Source organism: Liolophura sinensis, chromosome 6, assembly GCF_032854445.1.
Source record: "Liolophura sinensis isolate JHLJ2023 chromosome 6, CUHK_Ljap_v2, whole genome shotgun sequence".
NCBI lineage: Eukaryota > Metazoa > Mollusca > Polyplacophora > Chitonida > Chitonidae > Liolophura > Liolophura sinensis.
The window spans coordinates 13855853-13867963 of NC_088300.1; positions in this window are offsets into that span (position 1 = coordinate 13855853).

A 12111-nucleotide genomic window follows, 5' to 3' on the forward strand; every position below is an offset into this window, starting at 1 on the left:
TAGAGCCAGAGCTTTAACCACAGGAACCAGCGGGGCGTAGAGATCCAGAACTTTAACCACCTGAGCCAGCCGGGCTCAGAGAGCCAGAGCTTTAACCACCTGAACCAGATGGGCTCAGAGAGCCAGAGCTTTAAACATCTGAGACAGCGGGTCGCACAGAGGCAGAGCTTTAACAACCTGAGCCAGCGGGTCGCACAGAGCCAGAGCTTTAACAAACTGAGCCAGCGGATCTATCCTCTACAGTTTGTATGGACAATTGTTGATAACAAAGAGGCAGTATCTGCAGGTAGATACATCATTTGACTCACTTCTTTACACAGATAGTTCATAGAAATATTGAGTCAGCAGGTCTATATCATCTTGACGGATGCTTTATTGTGATTGCCACATTACATCACAGAAGGGATCAATAATTTTATCCTCTCTACCACAGCCTTGAGTCATTTTTACGTCATTAATATAGATGAAACTTTCTACTGATAGTAACGTAGATTTGCCTTGTATATTCGATGGGACACGTATAGTTATACATTCTCAGCAACGAAAAAGTATCTGCTATATGGGGTATTTTTTATTTATGGATGCAATATCAACAAAGATTCAATAAAGGTGAACAAGTATCAATATAAACCAAAAAAATCTTTACACCATTTCACGCGCATGGCATTGGTATGTCATGAAAACAAATTTATGACAAGAAAATTCAGGCACAATATCATGTGTAGGTGTAAAAGGTTGAGAGGACAAAGGACAGGTTTAAAAATAATGGGGTCGTGGGTTTCCCCGGGCTCTGTCCAGTTTCTTCACACCGTAATTCTGGCCGCAGTCGTATAAGTGAAATATTCTTGAGTGCGGCGTAAAACACCGATTAAACAAATAAGTAAAAATAATGGATGTCGTAGGCCCACCATTGTAAGATGGTTCAAATCACCAGAAATAACTTACTTGTTTTGATCAGAAGATTTCGAATTGTGGGAAAACTGTTTTTTTTTTTTTTTTTGGTAATTTTAACTCACTCTCACGTTATCCATTATACATGTATATATTTGACTGGTGTTTAAAGTCGTCTACGTATATACTTAGGAATTTTCCACTTTTACGACGGCGGGCAGGCAGGTTTGTTTTAGTAGAAGAGACTGGAGTATATTCGGAGTAATTCACAGACGAGTAGGACATCATGCATTAAGCGTTTGCAAATCTCTTCAACCTTTTCATTTTTTTGTCTTCATTTTTTAAATTTCAATCAACGGTCTTCACACAACCTTCCAAAACTAGCCCAGATAATTGTATCAAAATTAAATGTACTTTCCACCATTTAATGAAACTCCACAGCTCAAAGACACTTTTTTTCACTTCGGAAATGTCGAGCCTTTCTGAGTTCAAATGTTGACCGTGACGAAAGTTGCCGAGTTTATATGCTTCGACATGTGCACACATCCATATGCTCTTGAATATGACGTTAAACACCAGTTAAAAGAAATTATATCCACATATGTTTATACAACCTGATATAATAAATCGGTTTCTTTTAACTGATATATGTTCAAGTTATAAGATAAAACTGCTTTCTATACAAGTTAGCAGCCTGAAGAATATCAGTCCTGCACATGATAATGTAATGTCTGATAAGCAAGTGTGGAGGTAAGACATGCAAAATGTGTATTATAGGCTGTTTGTTTGAAGAGGTTTTATGGAAAACGTTTCTTCGCTAAAGCTAAATGTAAAAAGCTTCTTCAAACGGGATTAATATAGAAAAGTTCTCCAACGACGCTTAATGTAAAAAGGTTCTCCAAACACGCTTAATGTAGAAAAGTTCTTCAAAGATGAGGAATGAGAAACCTTTAATTGGTTGGTGTTTGGGATATTGGTGTGTGCTCTATCTGGCATCGCTGGTTGGTGTTTGGGATATTTGCGTGTGCTCTATCTGGCATCGCTGGTTGGTGTTTGGGATATTTGCGTGTGCTCTATCTGGCATCGCTGGTTGGTGTTTGGGATATTTGCGTGTGCTCTATCTGGCATCGCTGGTTGGTGTTTGGGATATTGGCGTGCGCTCTATCTGGCATAGCTGGTTGGTGTTTGGGATATTGGTGTGTGCTCTATCTGGCATCGCTGGTTGGTGTTTGGGATATTGGCGTGCGCTCTATCTGGCATCGCTGGTTGGTGTTTGGGATATTGGCGTGTGCTCTATCTGGCATCGCTGGTTGGTGTTTGGAATATTGACGTGTGCTCTATCTGGCATCGCTGGTTGGTGTTTGGAATATTGGCGTGTGCTCTATCTGGCATCGCTGGTTGGTGTTTGGAATATTGACGTGTGCTCTATCTGGCATCGCTGGTTGGTGTTTGGGATATTGGCGTGTGCTCTATCTGGCATCGCTGGTTGGTGTTTGGGATATTGGCGTGTGGTCTATCTGGCATCGCTGGTTGGTGTTTGGAATATTGACGTGTGCTCTATCTGGCATCGCTGGTTGGTGTTTGGGATATTGGCGTGTGGTCTATCTGGCATCGCTGGTTGGTGTTTGGAATATTGGCGTGTGCTCTATCTGGCATCGCTGGTTGGTGTTTGGGATGTTGGCGTGTGCTCTGTCTGGCATCGCTGGTTGGTGTTTGGGATATTGGCGTGTGCTCTATCTGGCATCGCTGGTTGGTGTTTGGGATATTGGCGTGTGCTCTATCTGGCATCGCTGGTTGGTGTTTGGGATATTGGCTTGTGCTCTATCTGGCATCGCTGGTTGGTGTTTGGGATATTGGTTTGTGGTCTATCTGGCATCGCAGGTTGGTGTTTGGGATATTGGCGTGTGCTCTATCTGGCATCGCTGGTTGGTGTTTGGGATATTGGCGTGTGCTCTGTCTGGCATCGCTGGTTGGTGTTTGGGATATTGGCGTGTGCTCTATCTGGCATCGCTGGTTGGTGTTTGGGATATTGGCGTGTGCTCTATCTGGCATCGCTGGTTGGTGTTTGGGATATTGGCTTGTGCTCTATCTGGCATCGCTGGTTGGTGTTTGGGATATTGGCTTGTGGTCTATCTAGCATCGCTGGTTGGTGTTTGGGATATTGGCGTGTGCTCTATCTGGCATCGCTGGTTGGTGTTTGGGATATTGGCGTGTGCTCTATCTGGCATCGCTGGTTGGTGTTTGGAATATTGGCGTGTGCTCTATCTGGCATCGCTGGTTGTTGTTCGGGATATTGGCGTGTGCTCTATATGGCATCGCTGGTTGGTGTTTGGGATATTGGCGTGTGCTCTATCTGGCATCGCTGGTTGGTATTTGGGATATTGGCGTGTGCTCTATCTGGCATCGCTGGTTGGTGTTTGGGATATTGGCGTGTGCTCTATCTGGCATCGCTGGTTGGTGTTTGGGATATTGGCGTGTGGTCTATCTGGCATCGCTGGTTGGTGTTTGGGATATTGGCGTGTGGTCTATCTGGCATCGCTGGTTGGTGTTTGGGATATTGGCGTGTGCTCTATATGGCATCCTTTTCTTGATTGTGTGTTATACATTCTTCATCCATGTACATATAAAAGGTCTTTCATATAGCGACATTGTCTTTCGGAATTTCATAAAGCACATACGACCTAGGAGACACATCCACACACCATGCAAGAACAATTATAATGTTCTCATTAGCTGAATTTGGTATAAAGTAACACAAAGTCAGAAATAAATCTATTTATTTAACCGATTGGTTTACGCCATACTCAAGGATTTTTCCGTTATCAGATGACGGTCATTTTTGTGGATCGATTAAACCGGGTTGTCCGGGGCAAACCACTGACCATTGGTAAGTTACTGACGAAATGTCCCACAGGAGACGGAAGTGGTCTTGAAAGAATGTTCGACTGTTCTAACGGCTGCTCGAGTGTCGTCAACCGCTTGTTCTCACCAACGTTCCACATTCATGCAGAGACAGTTAACACTCAAAAAAATAATCTGTTCAACTTAACATAAAGTCGGTTGTCTGAGTGATGCTAGAATGTATTGTTAACATAACTGTATAAACACTGTATAACATAATATTGTGCGATATTGAATATGATATCCTGTTAGTCTAATAGAATCTTTATGTTGCATTAATAGAATACGTGTATTATATTTAACAGAATAATCTGCTGCAATAACAGTATACATTTTAGCATCACTCAGATAACAGATTTTCTGTTAAATTTAACACAATATTTTTTGAGAGTACATATTCCTTGTCTATGCAAAGGTGAGTTGGAACCTAGGCCAACACCTCTCACGTCATATGGCGATTGAAAAGTAAACACCTTTATCTGTTAAACCACAGTCCGCCACCTGACCTGCCTATCACCATGCCGATGACATCTTACATGACTGTTCCAGCAATCATTGTATATGTCGACACCATTTCACCGAATGTGTCTTCTTTTCACCTTAATTGTTATCCGCAAATTAGAAAGAGCGTAAAAAGTCAGATCCAGGACTAACATAACAGCTATATTTGTCCCAGGCTGCAGGTAGTACAGATGTATCGGCTCGGACAGTGTCCGAACTTGGTCAACTTGGTTGTTAGACTCTGACTTGTTACAAGTCGCTCCTATTTATTAAAGAATGAATAATTAAAGCTCAGATTTGAAAATCACCACACTATTGGTACTTTTCTTGGTGAAATATACATATACATTGTAAACGTTTGCCATCTTCTGGACTATTCCTAGAGCATAGTCAAATTCTGATGCAGCCCCGGTGGATGCATGCGTTGGTAACATCTGTTAATTGCGATGAGATGGATTTTATTATTCGTGGATAATAAGGTGATATGAATTCATCTCTCTGCAAGCGGGCAGCCCAGACAGTTACAGGTTAGTTAATGTAATCAGTCGAGATCTGTGTAATTCTGAATTAAGCTATACAACTGGAAAGAATGAACCGGATCTAAATTCTACCGAACATGGATTCTTTCTTGTGAAGTGCCTGTAGGCCATCGATGGATTACTGAATATTTATTTACATGCATTTATTTATTTATTTACTTATTTATTTATTTGATTGAAGTTTTACGCCCTACTCAAGAATATTTCACTTATACGACGGAGGCCAGAATTATGGCGGGAGGAAACCGGGCAGAGCTCAGGGGAAACCCAAGACAATCCGCAGGTTGCTGGATGACCTTCCCACATACGACCGGAGAGAATGCCAGCATGAGGTGGAATTGAACTCACAGCGAGCTCGTTGGCGAGAGGCTCCTGACTCATTCCTATGCACTAGCTCGCTAACTACTCGGTCATGGAGACTCCGTATTACTGAACAGGTGGAAGTTTGCGCTTTTACTCATGAATCACATCGGACAGAGGTATAAATAGCGCTTTACGTTTTCGTTTCCTTGTACTCGATGATTACATGTATATAGTGTAATAAGTTTGAAGATCTGAAGAACACACTTGCTACGATATGACTTCAATAATGTGTCGTTAAGTCATAATCATTCAATCATTCTGAAGAATTCACCTTATTAGATGAAAACTTGCAAACCTCACGGAGATCATCTTGAGCCAAATAGTAAGGCAAAAACAAATCGAAAAAAGGCTGAGTAAACCAACTGCCAGAATTCTGATGATCGAACTGTTAATTTAATTATTAATTAAGGTAGATAACTCAGAATCGATATGAATCGGTGTTAAATACGGGGCAGTGGAATCATTTCTAACGCCGGGTGGGTGGGGGGAGAGGGTGTATATTAATCTCAGGTACATGTACGCACACACAAACAAACGCACACACCCGGGCTTCCGGGGAAACCCACGACCATCCGCAGGCTGCTGACAGACTTTCCCCTGAAATATAATGCATGGCGTAACATCATTTGCCAGAGTAACAAATGGAGGGAGTGGGGCGAGCGTGCGCTACATTATCCTGTCCAGAGGGTTGCAGTCGTTATACGGGATGACAGCTGTAGGAGAAGAGGAGCAGATCGCAATATCCTGGTGTCGTAATGCTATACGGTTAGCTTTGTATGCTCCGACAGCAGTTAGTATTACTATTCCCACGCCGTCTATTTAACTCCTACATCAATTTCCATAGACGTAGGAGTTAAAACGAGCATACCACGCGATTTATGAGCTCGTTTTCTTGGTATAATCTCTTGGTGTACAGTAAAGAAGTCAATCGTGTTTTCACGGACATAGTTCACAGTGTAACAGTGGTCAGACTGATCTGGACGGAATAGCTGTACACTAGAGAGCCGCTAGGGGTTTACACAACGCCCCCTAGCTGCTGTCCAGGCTCAAACACATCTACAGCCACGCCAATCGATCGTGTCACAATACCAAACCAGTTTTCCCATTGTACGTTATACTGAGCGCCTCCAGTTACGTACGCGCCTCATTGACGTAAGGGAGGTATGTATGAGCTGTCCAGTAAACAACCCATCACCCCTTATGTCATCATTGAGTTGGCCCTCCCACGTAAATTTTCCTCCAGGTCAAGTACAGCGGCCTTACTTGGCATGCTGACCTCGTAAGTGGTATATGCACGAAGGAGAGCCGACGAGGGGCTTGTGACATAATAGCCATCCGCGTCTGGGCACGTCAGCTATATCAATCCGCGGTCTCCGCGTAACGCAATCCTTCGCTCACCATGCTTTGGCCTGTAGCGCATGCATGTATGCTATACATTGCCAGCAGAGAAGCCACGAAAAGGCGCGGCCTGTTCAGGCCACACATAGAGTTAGCTGAGATAAATGAGAAAAAAATTGAACTAAACAGGAGATGTTACAAATATAAACCCTTTTCATTTTCCCCGCTGTTCGCGCTAAATTTCAAGGTACCCGAATACGTGGAAATCAGTCTTTCTCTTTCTCCTCTCCCACGCCCCACTCCTGCGCCTTCTTAAACCCACACTATGGAAACCCCTCGGTCAAACGTTACAAGCGGTTTACATACATCATGTGAAACAGACAGGCAGCAATACATAAGTTTAGCCAACAATGAACAAAGACGATTGGGTGTCTTGCGGCCTAGTCTATTTTCACACAGCCACGAGACCAAGTGTTCAGAGGTCAACACGTGTTGGTTCCAAGTTTCCAACAGGCGTGGATTTGTCCAAAATGTAGCGAATTGTTGCACCGTGTTGACCCTCTCTTGTGTCCTGCAGCACATTACAGCCGATATGATTCATTGCGCAATTCAGCGTAATGCGCGCTGACCTACTTCCTGGTGGTCTGTTTCGATTCAGGCGGGACCTGGCTTCAGTGAGCAATAATAAAACCTGCCGGCTGGCCGCCCAGACCGCGGCCACCTGTTACATTACATGCACTGCAGACAAGCGCTCTTTCTCCCCAACAAAATGACGACAAAGACTTGTGCAGACACGACAAATACACAAATTTGTTGATTTATATATTTATTTGAATGTTGTTTAAAACATACACTCAAGAATGTTTCGATTATACGATGGCTGAATAAACCAATAGCCTTTGTTCCCACGACATGTCATACAGAGGAAGGTGAAAGGCCGGTGGTTTCCAGCGAACTTCATGCAAGATGACACATGAGAACATCGTCAGCAAGTTGTTGCCACTCATGCTTCGAGAACAATGGACGCCGGAGATTCCTGGAAATTCCCTGTCCGCATCACTGAAGGGCAAGCATGGTAACCTCTTACCCACGGTCTCTTCCTCGCTTCCCATATGTCATCTAGAAGTAACTCAATTTCTACAATCCCCACTTATTTCCACAACCTAGACTAGCTCTGTAGGACTGTAATTACGTACACTAGCACAGCCCTGTTTTGTTGACCCTTTGTTTCGGAGGTAGTACACTGTATGGGCAATACTGCTTGTGTCCATTTAGCTCGGTGTCATACTTCCCCGCTTGGCAATCGGCAGTATAAGGAGATATGCCTGGTGGGACATCATGGTGTCTCCTCCAACCTCATATTACCGTGCATTAAGGAAACGTTCTTTATATTTGTTTGAGTGAATTAACGTTAATCATTCTTGAACACAACATAAAACATCAATCCAACATAAACATATGCACAAACTATAACCAATCTACCAAGTCTAGCCCCACCTTCATTTCAGATCAGCTGTCAAAGGCTCTACCTGGACCCGACGACGTGATCTTCTTTGTAATTCCTTTCAGGCAGGTAAACACTCTCAAACTCATTCCGAATTATAGTTTACTTCTCTCAAAAAAGAATAGCTAGTATTATTCAGATTAGAATTATCTTGTGCAATGTGCTGCAACAACAACGTCGATCTGATCTAATCTTTTTGTACGATTTAATCTGAAACCACTCCTAGGTTATGACATACAGGCCTAATCACGGTAAGAAATATAATTTTCTATACCCTTAGATAATTTCTCAGAAAGTTACTTGCTTCAAAAAAGGCTGTTTTTTTTGTAGTAAGATCCAACATTGAGGTACTCGCGTTCTGTGAGAAGCAAAACATTTGTTTCAGTGGGGCCAAATACGTCGGCACGTTTCCATGAGGCTAAGTACGAGAGCCGTATTTCGTATTATCAACTTCCCAACTATGACAGGAGGTCAGTGTACAGAAAAGGAGGAGAATTGACAAAGTTTAACCCAAATTTATGGTTACAGAACGTGAATCTAAAGTGAACTGTTAGTTACATGGTAAGTGCACTATTCTACATATGCAGACTATTGGTTTTTAAGTTTGATCAGGTGTTTTGCCACAAATGTACATACTACTATAACCACAGCGGGGAGAGGGTCGTGATCTGGTGGTTGGAAGCATTTTCAATCGCCAGAACACACGAGGTGTGGGTTCAAATCCGACAACGAACAGAGAATTTGTAAATTCCCCTGATCTCATTGCCGTTTAACCACTTATTTTTACGTCATATGTGGGAAAGTTCATCAGTAACTTCACAAATATCGGTGGTTTCCCCATTTCGTTCACACATAAAACTGACCACCATTGTGTACAAGTGAAAATTTCTTGAGAATGACTTTAAACAACGATTAAAGCATGTTGTAAGTGTGTATTATAAGTATAGGCCTACTTGAGCTAGTAAAGAAAAAGGTTGTGTATGCAATCCACCACATAAATACTAATACTCATGTGACAATCTAACAAGTTCTGATGGATCCTACTCTGCAAAAGCTACTCGATAACGTTCAGATAAAATACGCTATTGTTCCTGCGGACAAAACTCTTAACAATATCTTATTTGCCGGCAAGAATGATAACTGTTGAGTCCTGTACCGTCAAAGTAATCTATGACGAACTACATTTCAGAGGAACTATTTTATTAAAATTAATCTTTTCTCAAAGAAATGAGTTTACACGTTCCTTCTCGTCACACCCGATACACCGCGATCTTATTGGAGTCCAAAAATGCACAAATGCCAATTAAAAGCTCACTTTATTGCAGTGTCAAGAAGCTGTGCTAACAAACTTGTAACGAAGGCACAGCAGGAGGTACAGTCATTTTAAACTGTTGTGCAATTGCAAAATATTAAGGCGCCAACTCCATGTAGATTCTTAAAACATCCAAACTTCTAACTGAAAAATTAGATGATCAAATACAGGTACTGTCTAAGGACATATCCAATTGTTATTTCCCAAGTCGCTATACTACTATTCTTCACCAAGACTTAATTGATAGAATTTTATTCCTAATTGTTTGGGTGTTTAATAACACTGGCCATCGCTACATCAACCTCAACTGCAACAAAGCTTTCTTCACTTCCACTACATACAAGGGTTACCATTCATGGAATGTCTTCATGCTTGAATTTCCCATTAATAATATTTATGTGGAGTTCGGTGAAACTATATATCAAGATTGTATTCCGATGGGTTTTGTTCCACGTTTGACCTATTGTTATTTTCTTTATTGTTGTGAATACGATGATGTACGGAAATTATTAAAAAGTAATATTCAGCAGGCTGGATCTTTCTCATTCACTAAACGGTATATTAATGATCTGCTAGCTTTAAGCAAACCATATGTATAGGAATTGTTGGCCTCGAAAGAGACGTTCGTATACCAGCCGTCAACAAAAATGGACGTTGCAAGGCCCGGTTTCACTAAAATTCCTAACTTCAGTAAAGTAATGCTAAACCGGGTATAGTATTTGCTCAAGTCCAGCATGCAGTGTTTCTCGATAAAACCTAAGTCAAGAACTCCATACGCATGTACTTAGGTTACTTAAACAAAACACTTTTGCTTGAGCCAAACGACTTGAAGTTTCGTGGAACAACTAATAAAGTACGGTATATAAAGTATGAAATTAAGACGGATTCATGCAGAGAAAAGCAGTCCACAGTTTTCATTGATGTTGGGGAAAACGTAAGGAATATTCTAGGCAAATGAATGGAATCAGTATCTGAATCGTGTACCATGTTGCCGATAATCGAAACCTGTATTTCAGCTGCGCTTAGTGATTACAACTGTTCATATATCCAATGTGGCGATATACGCCTCCTAGCTCTGGGTTAAGCGGAGTTAGGCATAGTTATGAAGCTTCTGTTATGAGTTTCTGGCAACTATATGTCCTTATTTACTTACAAGAGAATTATACTTATTATAAAACTTAAGAAACTTAGGATAACAACCTTGTGTTACATATACCAAAATAAGAAAATTCCAACTTGCAAAGTAAATATAATCCATGCAACACAATTTTGTTAGAGGAGAGAAAGCATATAATATTATATACACTTTATTGAAAGTGATGTATATATGTGATGTCATATTAACACCTATTATCTCATCACCTTCCATGATGCGTTTCACATTACAAATCTGTAAGTAACAATTTAAAATGTTGGCACCCACATTTTATAGCATTTTACATCCTCTGTATAATTTTAACACTTGGAAAATGTTAGCATTTTAACACTTGGGTTTTATGAGTGAACGCATATATTTCACTTACACGAAGGCGGCCAGCATTATGGTGGGTGGAAACCGGGCAGAGCCCGGCGGAAACCCACGACCATCCGCAGGTTGCTGGAAGACCTTCCCACGTACGGCCGGAGAGGAAGCCAGCATGAAGATGAACCCTATATAATTGGGAATATACGTCAGTTGTTCCTAGCTAGTTAGAAAATGTTTAACCGGCACAAGAGTTCTTTAAGCTATATACGAGCATGGTCAATACAGGGCAAGAAAAAAATCCACGGATATGGGTCTGCAGTTCTGCCGTGCGGTCCGTGTATTTATTTATTTATTTATTTATTTGGTGTTCTTCGCCATACTCAAGAATATTTCACTTATTCGACGGCTGCTAGCATTATGGTGAGAGGAAACCGAGTAGAGCCCTGAGGAAACCCACGACTACCCGCAGGTTGCTGGTAAACCTTCCCGTGTACAAATATATATATATATATATATATATATATATATATATATATATATATATATATATATATATATATATATACACTTCACCCGTCAGAGTGCCAGTCTAGAGTGCCAGTCTAGGCAGCCATGTGGCATTCATTATCATTGATTACAAGGACAGTCTATAGCGCGTTTCCAACCCAACCGTCAACACAACTCCCACAAACAACTATAGGCCGTTGATAAAGTTAGAATTGAAATCAATGAAGATATTATGCTGGAGTGGAGCGGTCAACACTCCATGGAAGCCGGCGAAGTCTAACATATGATATACCAACCCTTACAGTTTAAAACATTGACAATGCTGGTAAAAATATAAAACGCTTGTGAAGAAAGTAAATAGCCATATCAACCGAATGGATTCACTGAAGATCGCGTATCTTGCTTTCTGCCTCACACTTGGATACGCCCTTGCTCTTCAACTAATTCGGATTGTCCAAGCTACAACATCGCCTGACGGAAGAAGGTCATGTTTGCGAGTCCAGCACTCGTTATAGGCGTAGGTGAAGAGGTTTAGCTTGCCATGTGTATGATTGAGGAGGTTAAGAATACTTAACACCGGTGACCGGTAGATGCGGGATTCAATCCCGAGTATAATATAGGCCTAGGTAAAGTCCGTAATTATGGTATATACTACCCGGGATACAATATGGCATGTCTCATTTTGTATCCCAGATACTACTTGCTTGGAGCTCAGTACAGAAAAACAAGCTATGTACGTCTCCGTCAGGTAACATTATGATAAAAGAGAGACTAGCCATGTAGTGCATCA